Source organism: Mirounga angustirostris, unplaced genomic scaffold (genome assembly GCF_029215605.1).
Source record: "Mirounga angustirostris isolate CCGP_5_RB_7025 unplaced genomic scaffold, mMirAng1.0.hap1 SCAF_13, whole genome shotgun sequence".
NCBI classification, from domain to species: domain Eukaryota; kingdom Metazoa; phylum Chordata; class Mammalia; order Carnivora; family Phocidae; genus Mirounga; species Mirounga angustirostris.
The window spans coordinates 6,386,213-6,407,548 of NW_026991721.1; the positions used below are offsets into that span (position 1 = coordinate 6,386,213).

The window sequence follows — 21,336 nt, forward strand, 5'->3', positions numbered from 1 at the left end:
AAAAAAAAAAAAGAAAAATTTAAAAGGAAGAAAGCAAAAGAAGAAATTCAAAGCTGGCAATTTACCAGGGCAATAACATCAACAATCCTATATCATCATCTCTCTCCTCTATTTAGATGGAAAATTAATTCTCCTTTATTTTCTATGGCAGAGATTACTGTATCGAACTATGAAACCACTATTGATAGAAATCACAAAATAGAGCATGAAAAACAGAACCTCACTGGTAAGTATGAACACTAACACATAGAGTGGCAAATATCTGAAAAATAAGTACTAAAGTTGACAAGATATTTCAAGCAAAAGTGAATCATTTTCTTCTTAAATTACTTGGATACCTAAACTATCCCAGTTTTCCATTTTGTTTTACTTACATAGGCATACTTAGATTTTAGTTAGAATAAGACCAGAGACAAAAGATACACTGGTAACTCTAATCAAATGAGTGACTAATGCACACTCTCATTCACTTTGAATTACTTAATGTGACTTAGCTCTTTGACCCTGAAAATCACTCTGAATCTAAAACACCTTCAAAATAGATGATGGAATGAAATTATTTTAAAGATCCCTTTCAGTTATTTGGTTCATATTTTCTTGAGTATGGGATCAAATCCCATTAAACAGCAAGTTGGTGTCTCAAAATATTTCAAATACTGGAATTTCATTATATCAAATGATGCCAAAAATAGAAATTTAATTGCAACAAGATTTGGGTCTGTGTATTAATGAAATGATGCTGCATTTTAAAAAGAATTTATCATACACCAAAGTTCATAGCAGCAGTACTCACAATAGCCCGAAGGTGGAAACAACCTAAATGTCCATCAAGAAAGAGAGAGATATGGAAAGAAACAGTCCCTCTTTCTCAGCTGGATATTCTGGTGACAGTCACCTGAGATCACAACAGACTACCTGAGACCATGGGGAGCCATCCACGACAAGTGAATGCACTGAGGATGGCAGGGCAGGAAGATGGAATGAACTGGGGTCCTCAATGTCTTTGCTGAGCTGCTAAGTTAACCTGCACTGGAGTCACCCTATATCTCGAGACTCCTTGTCATCTGAAATATCATGTGTGTTCAAGTCATAGAGTTGGTGTTTCTGTTTCTTGAAGGTGAAAACATTCTAACTGATAGCATTTAACTTAAAAAAGTTTTGCACTCCGCAACACTTATACAACAGTGAATGCCAGTTTGATCTCTAAAATGAAAACAAACAAAAAACCAAAACAAATTACCCTGTTCTTGTCATTAAAACATGAGAAAGGCTTTAGAACAGGTAAAGAACAAGGTTACAAGGAAAAGTACAGTGAAGTGGATGCACACATTTAGCAATTCAGTAAGTAAACTTGGACCCAGAAGCGAGCCTGAATGAATGATTGTGCTTCATTTCAGGAATACAAATTGGAAGATAATGACTGAAAATATAGTCTTTATGTTCACAACAAGCTTATGAGGTAGAGATATTATTCTCATTTTACAAATGAGGAAACTGAAGCACAGAGAAGCTAAGTAACTTGCCCAAAGTCACCTCATCCATGCAGTTTGTCCTCCTGGAATTCTTCCCTCTTTTCACTTAGCTAACTCCTACAATGTCATCTTTCAGGTTTCCATTTAAATAAACATCACTTCCTTAGAAAAAGGCTTCTTTAATGTGTCCAGACAAGTTCCAAAGCCCCTGTTAAACACTCCACCGCATTCTGTGCTCTATTGCAGCCCTGTGTCCACTCATGGTCATTTAACTATTTGTCTTCCCCACCAGGATGCACACGCCCTGAGAACAGTTCTGTCTTGTCCACCACCACAGGGTATTTCCAAAGCTGTATAGAATGCCTTGCCCTTAAGGGGCTCACAGTCTGATAGAGAGATAGGCAGATAAGTAAATAGTTCCTTACGATGTAATGTGGGCGGCTGAAAGGTGTACATAAGACTCCATGGAAACACAAGACTGGGGGTGAGGAAGGCTTCCTGGAGAAGATGTCCCTTGAACTGAGCTCTGAAGGGTAGTAAAAGGAGAAAAAGCAGTAAGGAGGAAGGTGTTCTAAGCATACAGAGTTTAAGTATATGTAGAGAGATGAAAGAGGCCATGAAACTTTAGGGAAACTACCACTAGCTCACTATGGCTGCAGTTTATACCAGGTAGCAAAAAATGAAACTTGAGAGATAGGAAGATTCAGTTCTATATTTAAAGATAGCAAAATGTCTAAGATAATCTAAAACAATGGATGTGATGGAGGCGCACTGTACGCCAGGCACCATGCTAAGCACGTCACATGTATAATTTTATTTCATCTTCACAGCCATCCTGAGTATTAGTATCCCCATGAGGAAGTAAGACCACAAACAGCTAGTAAGTAAATGGAAAGATAGGCCTTGAACCACAGCCATAATATATGACTCCAAAGCCCGTGTTCTTAACTACAGTCTAAAACTTGTCTCGCTTACTATACATTGATATGATCTTACAAAGTCACACGTAGTTCAAATAATTATCTTGATTCTACTAGGAAAGTTGGCTATTTAGTGGAATCCCATACCTTTTTCATTAAGCACATACAAATCATAAACACAAATATTTCACATATTGGTTTTACTTAAAGTATATAATTAGTATTCGGGCACCTGGGTGGCTCAGTCATTAAGCGTCTGCCTTCGGCTCAGGTCATGATCCCAGGGTCCTGGGATCGAGTCCCACATCGGGCTCCCTGCTCGGCAGGAAGCCTGCTTCTCCCTCTCCCACTCCCCCTGCTTGTGCTCCTGCTCTCGCTGTCTCTCTGTCAAATAAATAAATAAAATCTTAAAAAAAAAAAAAAAGTATATAATTAGTATTCAACAGACTTCCAGAGATGAAAATCAAAAGAAAGTTATTCAAAGATACAAAATGCAGCGATGTGATTGAAAATCCAGGGATATAGTTTGGTTTTTGTTTTTAAGTAATCCCTATGCCCAATGTGGGGCTCAAATTCATGACGCCAAGATTAAGAGTCACATGTTCTCCCAACTGAGCCAGCCAGGTACCCCTTGATTGATAATCCAATACAGTCTCTAGAACTATGTTACCTCTACACCATCAAAAATTACACTAAGCAAACATTAGAACTTCTTGGTCTAAGTCTCCTCTCACCTCATCAAAACTAACCTTCCTAAGGGGGATTAAAATTATTCATTAAACAACTCAATCAATTATTCAGAATAGGTGGAAAGGGAAAACGTAGTTAATACAGAGGAAAGATGGTATGACATACAAAATCTTTTTTCCCTACCATCAATGGCTTTAAGCATGGTAAAATGACAACATGATTGAATGTGTTTACAAGACAAGATATACACTCTCTGTGCCAATTCAAGTTAAAACAGAGCTAGAAAATGTACCACTTAGGGAAAGTCTTGGTTCAAAGAACTCAGTGTTTTAGGAAACCAGGTACCAGCAAAAATGCAAATGTACTAAGTCACAGTTGATGGGTTTTTAGTAAATAATTAAAACACACTACTGGGAGATCTTCTTTGCTTTTTAAAATGTTTCATAATATGTAATAGGAGCCCACAGACTGATAATAATCATTAAACACTTATTAGTGCCAGGAGTTTTAAGAACACAATCTCATTTCATTCTTACAAGGTCATTCTCAACCACATTTTCAGATGAGCAAACTAAGGCACACAGAGTTTAGAGAAGGCGCTCAAGGGCATGTCAGCCGGAAGGAGGAGAGCCAGGACTCACACAGGTTTGTCTGACACCACAGTGCACACTTCTTCCACAATGCAGCAATGTCTTTAATGAGCTGACAGTTGCCTAATTTACTCACCAGTCAGCCCTATCATTTAGAGACTTGTGGGCAGGTGAAAGGACTTTCCTGATGTCCCTTGGCTAGTTTACATCACAAGTGAAAGTGAACCCCATGTTTCCTACTCTTCAGGCAAGCACATTCTGTATTCATTTTGACTCATACCAAATCTTTTTAAAAAAAATTAAAAATTTCCCCATAACTACATTCAAAATAGACAAAACAAGAATGACATAAATGCCTGTTACTGTGCACTGAAGTGTGTGTGCATTATGTTTTAGTGGGGGACAGGAAAAGAAAAGTCTCAAACATTTCCTGTTCATTACTTGAAACTACCATCATGTTTTCAGCCTCCTGCTTTTCAGTAGGGCACTGAGAGCATTAAAACAGGAATTGGCAAAACTTATTCTATAAAGGGCCTTAATAGTTGAGGCCATGTGAGCCACGCGGTCTCTGTTGTAAATACTCTATAGTTTTAAGGAGAAAAAAAGTAGCCACAGATAATACACAGATGAGCATGGTCGTGTTCCAATGAAGTTTAATTTATGGATACATAAATTTGAATTTCCTATAATTTTCACATCACAAAATATTATCATTCTTTTGATTTTTTTTGAACTACTAAAAAGGTACGATTTGCGGGCTATAGAAAAAGGTAGTGGGGTGGAGGGCAATCTCTCCCCACCCTGCATTAAACTAAAAAGTACTTTCACTCGGAAGAGATCAAAGGAAAAGCAGCCAGCGACATAGCAAGACTATGGCCTTTTTCTTGACTCAGCACCATTGCCACTGATGCAGGAGGCCTTCTGGATCATCTCCCATTCCCACTTGGGACAGGTGTTCCACTTTTGTGTTCTCACTGAAACTTGGGTCTATATCTATTCTAGCACCTACCATAACATACTGTGATTGATTATTCAATCATCTGTTTCCCCCCAAGCATGAGGGCAACAATGTTTTTATTTGTTTCTTAATTTGTATTCTTGACATAGAGGCTCAAAAAAAAGTGGTGGGGTAAAAGAGGAACAAGCTCAGAAATTCTTATCTTTATACAGACAATAGATACCAGTGCAAGGTTTTGAGAGTGGTTCAATGGCACACACCTGAAGACTTAAACCAACGGTTCACCCACTTTTTGCATATGTTATGTCTCATAAATATGCACCAACCCCTCAATCTATTCTCTTTACTTATACCTGCTCAAGGTCAGACATATGATTAATTTGTTTAGACCAATCTTGATGAGAAAGATCTAGGCATAAATTTAAAATGACCCCAGGGTCGGGGTGCTTAGGTGGCTTAGTCGGTTAAGTGTCTGCCTTTGGCTCAGGTCATGATCCCAGCGGGGATCCTTGCTCAGCGGGGACCCTGCTTCTCCCTCTGCCTGCCATTCCCCCTGCTTGTGCTCTCTCTCTCTGTCACGTAAATAAATAAAACCTTTAAAATATATAAATAAGGGGCGCCTGGGTGGCTCTGTCAGTTAAGTGCCTGCCTTCGGCTCAGGTCATGATCCCAGGGTCGTGGAATCGAGCCCCACATCAGGCTCCCTGCTCCTCAGGAAGCCTGCTTCTCCCTCTCCCCCTGCTTGTGTTCCCTCTCTCGCTGTCTCTCTCTGTCAAATAAATAAATAAAATCTTTTTTAAAAAATAAAAAATATATAAATAAAAAATAAAATGACCCCAGGGTCTCCAGAAAGGCTTCAGGGTACCATGGGGTTCTGCAGAGCACAAATAGAAAAACTACTGTCTGGGCGCCTGGGTGGCTCAGTCGTTAAGCGTCTGCCTTCGGCTCAGGTCATGATCCTGGGGTCCCGGGATCGAGTCCCACATCGGGCTCCCTGCTCGGCGGGAGGCCTGCTTCTCCCTTTCCCACTCCCCCTGCTTGTGTTCCCTCTCTCGCTGTCTCTCTCTGTCAAAAAATAAAATCTTTAAAAAAAAAAAAGAAAAGAAAAAAACTACTGTCCTACAAACTAGCCTCAAAAATGAATGATGAAATCATTTAAAGAAAATATGAAAAGCCACATTACCATATATAATAGAAAAAATACAGAAAAGTCTACCTCATCATTATCACAGGAATAAACATCTTTCAGTCATGCAAAGTTGGATGGCTGACCCTCTAATGCAGGGTCCTTAACCTTTTCCATGCCATGAGTCCCCTTGGTAGAATGGAGAAGCCAGCAAACCCCTTCTCAGAACAATGCTTGTGAATGCATAAAATAATATGCATAGTTTTTAAAAATAAACCAGTTACAATAATAATTTACCCACACTACCTCTCCTGTCACATCCTGACTTCTTTCCCTGCTTTATTTTTTCTGCTTAGCATTCGTCACTAACAACGCTATACACTATTTTACTTGTGTTTCCTTATTTAGTAGCTGTTTCCACAAATAGAACCTAATTTTCATGAGGGCAGGGAAGTTTATCTATTTTGTTCACCCCACTATTTCCAAAACCTACAAAATGTCTGGCATATAGCAATGCCTAATGTATATTTGTTGAATTATTAAAATACCTGTCTCCTAAGAGCTATACTCTAAGACAAACCAAAGCCAGTTCTACTAGAATCTATCATCCTTAAGAAAGATAATACACAGGGGCACCTGGGTGGCTCAGTTGGTTAAGCGACTGCCTTCGGCTCAGGTCATGATCCTGGAGTCCCGGGATCGAGTCCCGCATCGGGCTCCCTGCTCGGCAGGGAGCCTGCTTCTCCCTCTGACCCTCCCCCCTCTCATGTGCTCTCTGTCTCTCTCATTCTCTCTGTCTCAAATAAATAAATAAAATCTTTAAAAAAAAAAAAAAAAGAAAGATAATACACAATAATTCATATTTACAAATGCCTTCTTGGTAGACACTGGACCCCTCTTATTAGTACAATCTCATTCATCCACAATAAACTTAATATCTAATGACCAAAGGCAAAGAAATGACGTTAAGGTAGAGAAGGCAAATGTCTCAAGCTTAGTCAGTGAACAACATCCATGGGCTACGTCTGCTTATTAACTCTGCCCCTTCACTTTACCCATTGCCTTTTGAAGCTATTTGCTGCGCTGCTTAAAGTATAGAATCATTCTCACTGAGGTATCTAGTTATACACTAATAATAAGAGACACTTTCATGGGATCTGAACTTTCATGGGATCCAAGCAGACTCATTCATAACAAATAGCAACACACTCCTTTGCAACCAAGTTCTGGAATTTCTAACTTCTTGCCAAGGCAATTCTTAAATAGAGGAAGTGGTTTTCTTTTAAAATTCATCGTAATCAACCAATCAATAAAATTCACCTTAATCACAATAAATTAAAAGGTTAACAAGAATGTAAACCCTCAGACGTGATAGGCTACCCATACTGTTTTCTCAGATAATCCTAAGAGGAAGGAAGTTCAAAGCGAAGACAACTAAATCCACCAGAGAAAAGTAATAATTTCTACCAACTGCAGGGCCTTCACTCCATAGTGTGATAACACATTGGAAAGGCAAACCAAAAACCAAATAAGAAAAGGGGGGAGGGAAGATGAGGTTAACAATGAGGTCAGTTAATATGAAAGAAAACAGTGTCCTCTGACTGTTTCATAACTAAGAAAGCAGTCAAAACCTAACAGGAAGGCAGTTTTGGCCTTCCTTGGGTAGTTAAAACAAATGTCAGTCTGCTCTCCACCCCCACTATTTGCCCAAAAGCAGAGCTGAGAAAACACGCTTTTATCATGAGGGATTTTGAGATACTCAAACCCATCTGCTTAAAATGTAACTTTCTAATTCCACTTAAACATCAGAATTTTTCATATTTGTGCATCTGCCTAGATACAGGGGGAAAAAATGTGAAGCAGCAACTTTTTTGTGTGTTTGCTAATAAACTAGCAACAGCTGGTCATCAACAGAGGATGACTGAATGTTCCATAGCAATGATGTGCATTAACAGGATATCAAATTTTAAAAAAATGAAGAGAATGGGGTGCCTGGGTGGCTCAGTCAGTTAAGCATCTGCCTTCAGCTCAGGTCATGATCCTGGGGTCCTGGGATCGAGTCCTACATCGGGCTCCCTGCTTAGGGGGGAATCTGCTTCTCCCTTTCCCTCTGCTGTTCTCTCTCTCTCTCTGGCAAATAAATAAATAAAATCTTTTTAATAAATGAAGAGGGAAAACATTTCTCACATATGCGTAACTCCAGCTCAATGGGAAAAATATTAATCTAGAGCAACCATTATAACCAACAGCTGATTTTTTATAGTGATCTAGTTCTACTCCTTAGCGATGTATGCTTCTTTTGAACTAACTAGGTAATTAAAAACTGTTAAGATAATTTTGTGACTACTTATGGTGCTGTTGCTCTATAATCACACCTAAAAAGAAAGCCCTGAAGACGTAAGACTAAATAATACCCACACTCACGGAGAACTTACATCCAACCTTTTCTTCTAAAGCAAAGGTTTCAAATAGTGTTGTTCCAATATTAAAACGTCCTTGAAGTACTCCATACCCCAATAAGTTTTAAAAAATAGTTTAAATAGTTATATAACTGAAAAAAACCCTAAAATCACAAATTACTTACGTTAATCTAAATCCACTTTTTGACAGAGTGAAAATTAGAAATAAACTAAAGACCTATTTAGTGGGATTAGTTACTTAAAATGTGTTTGGTCCATTCTATGGAAAACTACACAGCCATTAAAAAGAATGAGAGAGGCTTCTAAGTACAGAAATGGAAAGATCTCCAAGATACCCTGTTCAGGAAGAGTAAGCTGATCAACTCACACTGATTCAGCTTATGTAAAGTATTTATGTGAATCTGTATATATAGTAGTAAATGCTTAGGAAAAGATCTGGAAGAATACATGCCAAATTCTTTTTTCTTTTTAAAAGATTTATTTATTTATTTATTTATTTATTTATTTATTTGAGAAAGAGAGAGCAGAGGGAAGGGCAGAGGGAGAGAGAGAGAAAGAATCCTCAAGGAGACTCCCAGCTGAGTGTGGAGCCTGACACAGGGCCCAATCCCAGGACCCTGAGATCACGATCTGAGCCGAAATCAAGAGTCAGACGCTTAACCGACTAAGCCACCCAGGTGCCCCCACGCCAAATTCTTAACAGTGATTTTGTCTGGGGAGTGGGGAGAAGTGAGCAAGCTTTGCCAAGATTTTCACATTATGCTCTGTGTATGGCTTAAATACTTTATAAGGCTGTATTCATATCTCACTTGTGTATTAAGTCTTAATAAAGAAAGAAAGGACTAGATGATTCTATGAACTAAAGAAAATTAAAACAAAAGATGAAAACTTGCTTGATATTAAAGTATGTTAATGACAGAGCAAGAGTTTGATTAGACAGTCTTCTATTCACTACATCTCAATGTAGATAGCCTTTAGTTCACTGTTATATTGACAGTAACAAGATAAATCAGAAAGAATAAGATTTCTGAAGTGATCCAAATACACAAGTCATGATGGTAGATGTTAACTAGATTTACTGTGGTGACCATTTTTGCAACAAACACAAATATCAAACCATTATGTTGTATACCTGAAACTAGTATGTCAGTTATGCCTCACTAAAAAAAATATACAAGTCCGATCTAAAAGAACTGAGAGTTGGGGTGCCTGGGCGGCTCAGTTGTTGAGTGACTACCTTCAGCTCAGGTCATGATCCCAGGGTCCTGGGATCGAGCCTCGCATTGGGCTCCCTGCTCGGTGGGAGGCCTGCTTCTCCCTCTCCCACTCCCCTTCCTGCTCTTGCTGTCTCTCTCTCTGTTGAATAAATAAATAAAATCTTTAAAAAAAAAAAAGAACTGAGAGTTTAAAATGTACGCTTATGTCTTCCTATCAAGATAAATGAAGTGCAAACATTTTCTTTTCTTGTTTTATTATAAAACAGCCATGCTTCAACTGAAATACTTATCCTTTGGTACTGAAATCCAACTAGCTTTAAAGGCAAGTTCCAATAGCATATCTGAAAATAACCAATAGCACTGCAATTAAAAAGATAATATGTGGTTTTTGTACAAACGTGTTTCTCAGTGTGCTGTTATTGTGGAAAAATGAAGGGAGGGAATTTTGGGAGATTGGAGAAAATTGATCAAGAAGACCTAATCTCCCTCTTTTTTAGTGACTAAATAGAACATTTCTGGAAAAAAAAAAAAGATGCTTTAACAACCAGAGATAAGAGGACAAGAGACCCAAAGAATGTTGGGACAGATTCAGAAACAGCATGTCTAGGATGAGTCAGCAGATGGCTAGATCATCCTGAAACTTAAAGTCATCTGCCCAAAAAGTAGGGAGGTAAGTAAGACAAAAGAAATCCAAAATGCACTTAAATGCAGAGACCAGAAGTTTTTTAACTTTCTTGAGATATAGTTTATATGCAATCAAGTGGACCCATTCTAACTATATATTTTGATAAGTTTTGACAAATTTGTACACCTGTATAATCACCACCATATTCAAGATATAGAACATTTCCCAAATCTCAAAAGTTTTCTTGTGTGTCTCATCCTAATCAAACTACTGCCATCCCTGGGGCGCCTGGGTGGCTCAGTCGTTGAGCGTCTGCCTTCGGCTCAGGTCATGATCCCAGGGTCCTGGGGTCCTGTCCCACTTCGGGCTCCCTGCTCCGTGGGAAGCCTGCTTCTCCCTCTCCCACTCCCCCTGCTTGTGTTCCCTCTCTCACTGTGTCTCTCTCTGTCAAATAAATAAATAAAATCTTAAAAAAAACAAAAAACAAAAAACTACTGCCATCCCTGGCCCCAGTTAAACATTTTTGCCACTGTAGATTAGATTTGTCTTTTTTAGAATTTCATATAAATGGCTCTTCTGTGCAAGGCTTCCTTTCACTCAGCATAATGTTTCCAAGGTTCATTCATGTTACACCATGTATCACTACTTCATTCCTCTTTATGGCCAAATAATATTCTATTGTATGGACCACAATTTGTTTATCTGTTCATCTATTCATGGACATTTGGGTTGTTTCCAGTTTGGGATTCTAACGACTAAATCTGCTATGAATATGCAAGGCACCGGCAGCTCTGAATGCCTTCATTTTCTAATTTGGCACTGTCCATACACTCTCAGTTCATACAGCTCCTATCCTCACATTGGCCTTATAACCGTGAAAGAAGTAATCAGTCATTCAACAAATACGTATTAAGGACCTGCTGTGTGTCAGGAACTGTTGGCACTACAGATGCAGCAATAAACAAGACAGTATAATCCCTCTTCTGTACAATTTACAATCTTTTTTGGGGGGGAGGAGGGAAGAGTGGGAAAGAAGAGACAAAAATAAAGATAATTTTGGACAGGAAATGTAACACAAAAGTTAAAATAATACATTAACAGTGTGTCTAATTCAAATTTGGCAACCAGAGAAGGCAGATCTGAGCAGAGATCTGAATGACACAAAGGAGACAGCCATGTAACTATCTGAGATCAAAGCACTCCGGGCAAAGAGAACTGCAAGTGCAAAGCCCTAAGGAGAGAATGAACTTCTTTTCAAAAAGCAGAGAAAAGGCCAGTGTGATAGAAATGTAGTGAACTAGGTTAGGTGAAGGGGTAAGAGATGAGGCTGGAGAGGCAGGCAGAGGCCAAGTCAAATAGAATCCTATAGGCCATAATACTAAATTTGGGTTTTATTGGAGGGTATTAAGCAGGAGCATAAAATGATCAGATTTGCATTTCAAAAAGATCACACTGGCTGTGTAGAGAATTGTAAAGGGAAAGAGTGGAAGTAGATCAGGTGGGCAGCTACAATGCAGGTGGTGATGGCTTGAACTACAGGGAAAACAAAAGAAACATGAGAGACAGGGATGGTTTCAACACCTCCTTGAAGCAGAATCAATGGCTCTTGTTAAAGTGTTAGATGTGGTAGGTATAAAAAAGAAGATTCTAGGATGATTCCTATGGGTTAGGTTTGGGCAGGTAGGTGGATGATAGTGCCATTTACTGAAATAGGGAAAACTGGAGGGGCACCTTGGTGGCTCAGTGGGTTAAGCAGCTGTTCATCTCAGCTCAGGTCTTGATCTCAGGGTCATGAGTTCAAGCCCCACGCTGGGCTCCACGCTGGCTGTGCAACCTACTTAAAAAAAAAAGAAAGAGAGAGAAATAAATAAATAAATAAATAAATGGGGGGAATTGGAGGAAAAATAGGTTTGGAGTTGTGGGGAGAATCAAGAGTTCTTTGCTAGTTATACTAAATTTGTGATGCCAATTGACCATCCAAATGCAGATGTCAAATAGGCACTTGGATATGTGTGAGTTTGTGGTTAAGAGGAAAAGTCAGTGCTGGATATAGAGTACTATGGAATAATCTCTGAAACAAAGAAGCATATTATACAATTTTGCTTCTGAAAGTAGTATGCATATACCTCAGGGCACCAGGATCATACCAGAGAAATAAGACCCCAAGTGCAATTTCAGTTGGAATCAGAAGTGAGGGTGGGTAGGGAGGGATAAATTTTATATCTGAACACACACACGCATAAACAGTAAAATGCTGAATTTACACAATTTTTCAAGGTCAGACGTAAGATTCCAAAGAAATTGTAGTTGTAGTGGACAGTCTTTGAACTACAGGAGCCCCTAGAGATACATTTTCATCTTTTGCTTGGAGTATTTCAGGAAAAAAGTTGGAGAAGCATCAGAATACATAGTAAACATTTAACATACAGACTGGATCACTGTGTCTGTAGCTGTGCAGATTACAAAGACGGAGTAGGACCATTGTCAAGGGCACGGACTTTGCATACAGTCTTTAGAGTCAAACAGATCTGGGTTCGATACCTACCCCTGCTACCTATTAGCCATGGAGACAATAACCCTCATAGGGTTACCGTAGGGTTAAATGATAGAATGAATACTTGCAGTGCACTTAGTCACAGCCTCCGATTAAACATTAACTCCCAATATTGTCTCTCTCCAGGGTCTCACTGGCTAATGAAACCTACAAAGCATAAATCTCTGTAACTATATATATATATATAATATATATAACAATAATATAAACTACGTATGAAAAATGCTAAATATAGTTGGTAGGACTGGTCAGGAAGCATTGAGATTCGGGCTGAAGAAGATTAATACAGAGAAACGGGAAAGCTTTTAGCTTTTATTTACTTTTATTTTTATTTGAGGGGGAATAATTAAAGAAAAGAAAGAGTGAAACCAATGTAGAGAAGATGAGAACTACCATTTCCTGAGAATTCCTGCTCATCAGTCCTTTCTTTTTTTTTTTTTTTAAGATTTTATTTTATTTATTTGTCAGAGAAAGAGAGAGCAAGCGAGCACAAGCAGGGGGAGCAGCAGGCAGAGGGAGAAGCAGGCTCCCCGCTGAGCAAGGAGCCCGATGCAGGGCGGGGGCCAACCCCAGGACACTGGAATCATGACCAGAGCCACCCAGGTGTCCATCAGTCCTTTCTTTAAAACAACTTCCTTAAGCTATAATTCACATGCTATACAATTCATTCACTTAAAGTGTATAATTCAATTGTTAGTGTATTCAGAGTTGTGGAACCATCACCACAATCCATTTTAGAACATTTTCATCATCCCAGAAAGAAACCCTATACCCTTTAGCAGTTTCCCCATTTCCCCTCTACCCCATACATCCTTGGCAACCACTAATCTGTTTTCTGTCTCAATGGACTATCCTATTCTGGATGTTTCATGTAAACGGAATCATAATATGCGACTGGCTTCTTCCACTTAGCATAATGTTTCCAGAACTCATCTATGTTGTACATTAATTATTACTTCATTTTTGTTGCCAAATAAATTCTACTGTATAGATAGACCACATTTTGTTTATCTATCCATCAGTTGATGGACACGTGCGTTACTTCTACTTTTTAGCTATTATGAGTAATGCTACGATGAACACTCATATACTAGTTTTGTGTGGACATGTGTTTTCATTTCTCTTGGGTACACAAGTAGTCCCCTCCCTTATGTGTGGTTTTGCTTTCTGTGATTTCAGTTAACTGCAGTCAACCATGGTCCAAAAAGTGGATGATTCTCCTTCTGGTGTACTGTCAGAAGGTCAAAAGCGAAGGGTTGGCACTACATCACAATAACTATGTCACTCACCTCCCTTCATTTCATCATGTAGGCATTTTATCATCACATCATCACAAGAAGAAAGGTGAGTATGGTACAATAAGATTTTAGGAGAGAGAAACCACATTCATTTAACTTTTATTACAGGACATTGTTATAATTGTTCTCTTATTATTATGGTTGTTACTGTGCCTAATTTATAAATTAAAGTTTATCATAGGTATGCATATATAGGAAAAAACAGTGTATATAAGGTTCAGTATACTCCATGGTTTCAGGCAACCACTGGGGGTCCTGTAATACCCCCACGGATAAGGGGGCACTGCTGTACCTAGGAGTACAACTGCTGGGTCTTACAGTTAAATTTTCCTTTATCTTTTGAGGAACAGCCCAAACTCTTAAAGGCAATACAGTCAGCTCCAAATATTCAAATGACAGTAACTAATTACCTAACATCTTTGGGCATCTAAAGTTACTATCAATGCTCATACTTTCAAATTGTTTATATGATTTTTAAATTTGTATAAAAAGTCTGTAGGAACACTAAACTCTACCTCTGAAACTAATAATATACTATATATTAATTAATCGATTTTAAATTTTAAAAAAAGTCCGTAGGAAAAGGTAAGCATGCAGAAAATAGAAGATCAATAAGCCAGTAAAAGAGAATGCTCCTTGAAAAAACCAAAGAGCTTCATGGCACAAACTGGATACAAAAGCCAACATTACGGACACTTATGAGAAATGAGAAAAAGAGGTGCTTAACATCAATTAAGTGCACCCATGTATTTAGGATGAGTGTGTATGAATGTGAAAGCTGTACAACCAAGTGAAATGTTTCGCCAACTCTATCCTCTCAGAGTAATTTTGGAAAAGACTTTCTTCTGCATTTTATGTCCTCTCTCATTGTCATCAATTTATTTTTCCCTTTGTAGTGTAGCTATTAGAATATTTTAAAGTACATGTATCTGTGAATATACTAAAAACCAATGAATTGTATACTTTAAATGAGCGAATTGCATGGTATATGAATCAGACCTCAGTAAACTTTTTTTTATAAAAGTACATGTATGAGACTCAACTCTAGGAAACAAACTGAGGATTGCTGGAGGAGAGGTGGGTGGGGAGATGGGGTAACTGGGTGACAGGCATTAAGAAGGGCACGAGATATAATGAGCACTAGGTGTTATATGCAACCGATTAAAAATAAATAATTACATGTGTGGCTTGCGCTGTATTTCTATTTGACAGGGACAGTTTCTCCATTTCTGAAGTTACCATGAGTTAGTTACAGTAATAATGAAAAAGGAAGAAAAAAGAGAAAATCACATTATTTCTGGTTTATAAAATAACCTTTGTGATGGACATATTTACAAAACAAGGTAAAATTATAAAGCTATTAAAAAAGAGAATCATCTACTGAAAAAATTAACTTCAATCATTACAATGGACAGTTATCAGAGTATCAGAAAATATCCCATGTGAGCATGGAAAAGGAAAATGAAATAAAAAACCAAAAAAATATAATGTGAAGACCAGGACTACATTCAGGAAGACCAAGAAAGTTCCACAACAACTAGCATCTAGTAAATGTTCAATAGATGTTAGATGGAAGGACAGAAAAGAATAGATGGGTGAATGAACAAGCAAATTTGAATAGAAAGATAAAAGGAAGGATAATAGGAAAGAAAAAAGATATTTAATAATTTTTTAAAAGCCTCTACTACACAATTATAGAAGCTATTGAAAATTAGTTCAACTTACACGTCAACTTACATGTCAGCAGGTCACCTGTCTGGGGAAGTTTACAACCCACGGACCAGAAACATCAGAGACAAAGAGCTAGACACAGAATCAACCAAAAAGAGAAGAATCACAGAGAGTATCCACCAGATTTTGAGTATTTTGTGGAGTATGCTAAGAAGTAAAGACATGCCATTAAAATCAGGAGGCATTTATAAAGAGCTCCAGTAGCTTATCAAAGGATCATAAAGCAATAAGGCATGCAATAAGTGCTCTTTGATTATTTCAAGACCACGAATCATCAATGAGACCAGGGCAGGAAAAGCCTGCTCCCTCTATCTCCATGCTGTTAGAGAAATCAATTACACTCTCATAAACGTGTCTGAGCACAGGCAGGAAAACCAGTTCAGTTTAAAGTGTATGGCAACCAAGACAAACTTAATTTAATGGTTATATGTATCCTCCTGAGAGGGGAAAAATAAATGTTGGCTGACTACGTAAGGAATTCTCTGGAGTCATAACTTATCAAACCACTTGTGCCATTTATATAGTAAGAACTTCACAAAATGCTGCACCAGTAATTGCAATTTCATAAACAGAGTATTACTGCTGGCTAACAACCTCCTTTATCATTTATTAATGGCAAATGTTAGGCTCTGACAGGAATAGTTTTCACTTAACACCAGGAATTGCCTTTGGAGAAAGGTAGAAGATAAGAAGAGAGAACCAAAGGTTCAACTCAACTTGAAGAAAAGAAATAAGGGGAAAAAAAGTCAGTAACTTTCGATAGAGTATGAAGAGAAAAATCATTGGTTGTTAAAACAACACAGTTGAATGTTTGAAAGGTAAAGGTTGAGGAGAGGGGCTGGAGTAACCACAACTGAAGGACTAAAGCCAAGTGAAGACAAAGAGGGTTTACCCTAGAGTTCGAAAGAACTGCCTTCTTGCTACCATATGTGTGATTATCATCATACTACTATATATATGCTATTGTGCTATAAACTATGGATATATTTATTGAGAGATGTGCAAGAATACACATGACCATCCCAAAGAAGCTTTCCTAGATACATATATACACCCCTATAGTACTCATCACCCTTCACTGTCTCCTGTACTGAACTGAGCTTCATGAGGTCAAGGTACAGGCTTGTACCCCCTGAATCTAGCATGAAGCTTGGTATCTCACCTGAAACATAATGTTATTTGTTCTAGTAAAAGAAATGACACTTGTTATGGACTGAGTTGTGTATCCCCCTCCTCAAATTCATATATTGAAGTCTTAACTCCAATGTGACTATATTTGGAGACAGGGTCTTTAGGGAGATAAAGTTAAAAAAAGTCATAAAAATGGGACCCTAATCCAATAGGATTGGTGTCCTTATAAGAAGAAGAGACACCAAAGACCAATATCTCTTTCTCTCTGAGTGTGCACAGAGGAAAGGCCAAGTGAGGACACAGTGAGAAGGTGGCTGTCTGCAAGTCAGGAAGAAAGGTCTTACCAGAAATCAGCCTTGACAGCACCTTGACCTTAAACTTCCAGTGTCCAGAACGATGAGAAAATAAATGTCTGTTGTTTTGTTATGGCAGCGCAGGCTGATCAATACAACACTCAAACTAGAATATGGGTGTTCTCTTGGTCTCATTGACAGCTGTCAAGATGTACAGAGGCATCTCTTAGGAGGAGACTAAGAGATGGTGTCATATGTAGGACATTAAGGCAAGGTCAATACTTGTCCTTCAAAGCCAGAATCAGATCCCTTATAAGTGGGTAGACTAGGCTAGGTCCCACAAGATAAAGAGCAAGCTAGTTACGCAGATTCAAGAGCTATACACCATAAGGCAGATTGTTGTACTTCTGACATTTTCTGTACTGATTTTCCTATTGGTCTCGGTACTAAAACATTTCCTGGAGCTCTCTAGCCGACCTCAGTTATGCCAAAGCAGAAACAAGAGAAGATGTTTTCCTTTTGGCTTATTAAACAGTATCCTTGGGGTCAGGGTGGCATGGTGGTAACAGTTATGTAAGTAAGAAGATTCCAAGTTGAAGGTAAAATGCAGTGTCCTAGCCACTTCATTCTTTCAACAAATATTTACCAAGTACTTACTATACAACTGACCCATGTCTAACCACAAGGGGATGCAACAGCAAAACTCCTTGCCCTCACAGAAGAGCTTCCATTCTAGTTGGGAGAGGCAAAAGGAGACAGTAAACGATAAGCATAATATATAAGGAAATGATATAGTGTGCTAGAAGTTGACAAGTGCTGGGGCGCCTGGGTGGCTCAGTCAGTTAAGCGTCTGCCTTTGGTTCAGGTCATGATCCCAGGGTCCTAGGATCGAGTCCTGCATAAGGCTCCCTGCTCAGAGGGGAGTCTGCTTCTCCCTCTGCCTCTGCTCCTAACCCCCTGCCTGTGTTCTCTCTCACTCTCTTCCTCAAATAAATAAACAAATAAAATCTTAAAAAAAAAAAAAAGTTGACAAGTGTTATGGACAGTAAGAGGCAGGAATGATACGGGGGTAGGGGGCTCAGGGCAGATGTCACTGGGAAAGTGACCCTTAAACAAACACTTAGAGGAAGAGCAAGAATGAACTGTGCATCTACCCATAGAGGCAGGACAAAGAAGCAAGTCATGTGTGACTTTCTCCAAGAAGGGCAAGACTTCTGTATGACAGAATGGAGTGACCTACAAGGAAACAGTAGGTGGTCAAATTAATAAGAGGGGCAGGGAGTCCTACCACATAGGCTCTTATACACCACTTAGAAAGACTCCTGAGTTTCACTTTGAATTAAAAGAGAAAAGGTACTTCAACATCTTCCCATCAGTGAAATTTGGGAGATAAGACTGTGGAATCTTTATGCATTTTGTTTTGTCCTGCAGAATTCCAGCCCCTGACAAGATACTCAGATGAAGACTTGAGGCAATGGCTAGAACGCTAAATTCTCAGTAGTGATATACAACCTAGAAATGTACTTTGGGGGGCGCCTGGGTGGCTCAGTCGTTAAGCGCCTGCCTTCGGCTCAGGTCATGATCCCAGGGTCCTGGGATCGAGCCCCGCATCGGGCTCCCTGCTCAGCGGGAAGCCTGCTTCTCCCTCTCCCACTCCCCCTGCTTGTGTTCCTGCTCTCGCTAACTCTTCTGTCAAATAAATAAATAAAATCTTAAAAAAAAAAAAAGAAATGTAGTTTGGTAGAACAAACACAAACACCTATTTAAATAAAGAGACTGCAAACTCACCACATTCTTGGGAAACGCAGAGAGAACAACAATTTTGCACATGGAAAAACTGATATACAAAGAAAAGACTTACCCGTGTTTTCAAAGGCAGCCTGAATATGAAATGGGAAGAAAACCAACTGAACTCCAAATGACTGCAGCCACAAGAAAATACTGCCTTTCTATGGCACTGAGGAAAAGCTAGCCAGAATATGCATCGCAGACCAAGGAAAAAAGGGACATGCTCTCAGAAACACACATATAAGATATTCTCACCTAGGCTACTCCTTTCCACCATGCCTGTTCTTATTCCATTTTAAATAAAAAGGTTTTTGTCTAAATGTAAGCTTACAACCCAAATCAGGCTCTTACTAAGGATGTTTACAGGTACACTTCCTGCTGGAAAGAATACTGTAGCAGTTTATGATGGGATAAAACGAAACACTAGCCATAATTCCATAATGCCCATCAATCTTTCCAGTGCTGAGATTCAATATAAACTCCCATTTCTGATTACTGCATTATTTGTGATCCACACTAATGGTTATATATCTGGACATGGCACAGAGGTTGGGCCAGGCAGAGAAACATGGAAAAATTATTTATTTTAAAATCATTATTGAAAATATGAGGTAACAATAGTATTAAAGAAAATTTTAGAGAGAAAAAACACCCCAAAATCCACTATCTTAAAACAATGATTTCACGTTTGCACTATCTTGTAGTCTTTGCCTATATTCACATATATTTTAGAGAGGCAGTGTCCATTGCACCAATGAAGCAATTTTCTAAACTTTGCTGGGGAAAAATTATAACACATTTACATAAGAGGACTGTTGCTATCTACAACTAATCATTCTTATTCCCCCAAGAGGTTCCAAATGTGTCTAATGTAGAAGAAAAGCAAAAAGACTAAGGCAATAATTATTTATCCAACAATTATTTACTGAGCACCTACTAAATGTCTAGAATTGATCCAGGCCCTGGGAATAGAGTAGTGAACAACAGATACGATATCTCTGACTTCACAGAGTTTAAGTTCTAGTTGGGGGAAGAAAGACTATAAATAAGTTAACAATCAAAGAGAAAAAGAAATTCTTATAGAAACTTACTTTCTCAAGCTATAGAGTAAATGATAAAGACAGAGCAAAACAAATTCCAAAACTTCTGATTCACAGGCTGTTCCTAATCAGTACACTAAATACAGTTTTCTGACAGTACTAAACCCAGAAACCAGATTCTTCTAGATCAGGGGTGAGCAAACTTTTCCAAAAAAGCCTGACAGTAAGTATTTTTGGGCTTTGAAGGCCACAGGGTCTCTGTTGCAACTACCCAACTACCCATTATAGGGTGGAAGCAGCCACAGACAATGTGAAAATGAATGGATGTAGCTGTTTGCCAATAAAACTTACTTACAAACACTAGCTGAGAGTAAGACTTGGCCTGCAAGTTTTATATGGCTCAAAAGACCACTCAAACACTGTTAACGAGAAATAGAGGGAAGATACACATGCAATCCTCAGCTGGAAAATTCCACTGGAATGGAATGACTCATTTTGTCATTTCCTTTCCACTTCCATTGCCACATCCCCAAATCAGATTTTTATTACCTTTCACTTACGCACATTCCCCTGCCTTTCCATATGCTGTTCCTTTAATGGGCATTCCCTTCCCCCCATTCACCACCTATTAAAATCTTCTCTCTGGGGCGCCTGGGTGGCTCAGATGGTTAAGGGTCTGCCTTCAGCTCAGGTCATGATCCCAGGGTCCTGGGATGGAGCCCCGCATCGGGCTCCCTGCTCAGCGGGGAGCCTGCTTCTCCCCCTCCCTCTGCTTCTCCCCCTGCTCATGTTCTCTCTCTCTCTGTATCTGTGTCTCGAATGAATAAATTAAAAAATCTTTTAAAAAATAATAATAAAATAAAATAAAATCTTCTCTGTAAAGTCCAGCTCAACTGACTGTAAATTAGATAATATTAAGGACTTACTGTTAATTATTTTAGGAAGGGTAACAGCACTGAGGTTGTGTATTTTTTTTTAAAGGATCTTTTTTTTTTTTTAAGATTTTATTTATTTCTGTGACAGAGAGAGACACAGCGAGAGAGGGAACACAAGCGGGAACACAAGCAGGGGGAGTGGGAGAGGGAGAAGCAGGCTTCCTGCCGAGCAGGGAGACCGATGCAGGGCTCGATCCCAGGACCCTGGGATCATGACCTGAGTCGAAGGCAGATGCTTAATGACTGAGCCACCCAGGTGCCGAGGTTGTGTATTTTTAAAAAGTGTTCCTATCTTTTAGAGAGACATACTGAAATTGTTGTAGAAGAGATGCTGTGATGTCTAGGATTTGCTTCAAAATAATCTGGGGGTAAAAGTGGGGGAAGGGGGTAGGGATACAGCTGAAACAACCCTGAGCTGATAATGAAGCTGAATGATGAGTTCACAGGGATTCATTATACATTTTCTCTATTTTTATATGTTTCTGAAATTTTCCATGACAAAAAGTTGAAAAAATTCCAGTTCAAATGCCTGATTCTACAGAGGAATT

The 21,336-nt window shown here is 38.8% G+C and overlaps 1 protein-coding gene across 2 annotated transcripts in view; it reads right to left on the reverse strand.

The window, feature by feature from the left end:
- The window catches only part of PACS1 (phosphofurin acidic cluster sorting protein 1), a 144,116-nt gene that overhangs the window by 95,053 nt on the left and 27,727 nt on the right, over positions 1-21,336 (reverse strand). The window contains exon 2 of one of the 2 annotated variants that reach the window (XM_064576150.1): positions 11,750-11,852. The exons of the other annotated variant lie outside the window; for it this stretch is intronic. The gene's annotated coding sequence lies outside the window, so the exon portion shown is untranslated. The remainder of the gene's footprint in view (positions 1-11,749; positions 11,853-21,336) is intronic. 2 annotated transcript variants of the gene reach the window in all.